The 1,796-nt window shown below is 35.2% G+C and overlaps 1 pseudogene; it reads right to left on the bottom strand.

The window, feature by feature from the left end:
- Window positions 1–229: 229 nt before the first annotated feature.
- Window positions 230–672, bottom strand: LOC120779322 (annotated as a pseudogene).
- Between the last annotated feature and the right edge of the window lie 1,124 nt (window positions 673–1,796).

Below are 1,796 nucleotides of genomic sequence, written 5' to 3'. Positions count from 1 at the left end.
GTTTTACATATACAGTAGAACACCAATTATCCGAATCAATGGGGACCGGGACCCATTCGGATTATCAAATATTCGGATAATCGGATTTTTTTTTTAAAATTGGAGAGAATAAAAGCTACGTTTTGATATTGCACTATTTTTTTTATTGAATTAAATGAAAGAAACATGAAATTTTCACATGTTTTAAATATAAATAAAATGTTCTTATGTACAAGTTTAGAAATAAAAATCATTGTTTTTTAAACATCTCCGTCAATGTAAGCTGTTTTGCGGTCTTCAACCGTTTTCGGGCAGCCAGATCACGCATTCGCTTGACGGTGAGCAGTTGCAAGTGGTTACACTCGGGCTGACGCTCCATCCACTTCAAAGCAGTCTCGAGGCCGGCAAATGCTTCACTAGCTGATGGTCCAGCGTCTACTTCAACATCAGCAGAAAGTTCTTCTTCCACTTCCACTTCAACATCTTCTCTCACACTTACAACAATTTCATCGTCATTGAGAATTTGAAACCCAGGACGTCAGACGTGTCACAAGCCATCCACTCTCCTACATCTTCAGCACTTACTTCTGTACAACCAGGAATTTTTACAATCATTTTTCTTATTTTCTCTAGTGACAACGTATCTTCATCATCATCATCCTCTCCATATTCTTGTTTCTCATTTTCTTCAGATTCTTTTTTTTTTGTTCTTCTCAGACGGTAGGCCTTTCAGTTTATTCCACGCACGTCTTAGCGTCACTGGCGTAACCAAACTCCAAGCTTCCGCTACCATGTAACAGCAGTCCTTTAAATTTATTTTGCTATGATTTGCCAAAACCAATTCTTCATCTTCAGCACCTTCGATCAGCAGTTTTCTCAGCAGTTGCCTTCTGTAATGGCGCTTCATTGTTTCAATAACAGACTGGTCCATGGGTTGCAGCAAACTTGTAACATTGGGAGGCAAAAACGTCGTTTTAAACTGCCCATTCTCTCTTTCCAACAGTTCTGCTGCAACGGCAAGTTACGACAAGTCAAGTCAAGACTTGACGCGCAAACACTGGCTTTGCGGGGGGAACAATTTTTTGTGATTCGGATAATCGGCGATTCGGATAATCGGCGATTCGGATAGTCGGAGTTCGGTTAATTGGAGTTCTACTGTATATATTTATATTTATTTTATATATTTTTCCATTATTTTTTTGTTTTATTTTGCCGGTATGAACTTCTCTGGCTGGCGTTGTAGAACATTTTCGTTCTACAATATTTTGTATAATTCTTCTTTTTACTCTCCTGGTATGAATCTTCAGCTGGCGTTTTAGGACCTTTTGTCCCAAAATATTTTTTTTTGTTAATAAAATATTGCCGGAAAAATCTTCGGCAGGCACTTCAGGAGTCTCTGCTCCCAAAGAATTATATTTTTTTTCCTTTAAATTTATTTTTCGGTTTTGTTTGTTTTTTTTTTATATATATTTGTGAGTTTCATGAAATAACATATGTATATAGTAATACTCACAAAAAGATATAATAGTTAAATTTCTTTTTGCATAAATCTATTGTAATAACTTCATATTAAAAATATTTAAATGTCATATACAGTGGGGAGCAAAACCGTCAACATGTTTACTAAATGCGACTAAAGGTGCTTATAACTTTTTTTCTACTAGCAGTATCGGCAACATTTATACACCAAAATAAAGATAATAATTCAATTTCTTAAAAATAGAAAACAGAACAGCTTTTATTTTATTCTTGAACGAAAATGTACGATAAATTCGATTTACAAGTCATTTTGACAGTTTTGCACCAGTGTATAAGTA

This window comes from Bactrocera tryoni, unplaced genomic scaffold, assembly GCF_016617805.1.
Source record: "Bactrocera tryoni isolate S06 unplaced genomic scaffold, CSIRO_BtryS06_freeze2 contig_790, whole genome shotgun sequence".
In the NCBI taxonomy this organism is placed as follows: Eukaryota; Metazoa; Arthropoda; class Insecta; order Diptera; family Tephritidae; genus Bactrocera; species Bactrocera tryoni.
The sequence above is the reverse complement of the archived record's forward strand: the minus strand, read 5'-3'. Positions and strand labels throughout refer to the sequence as shown.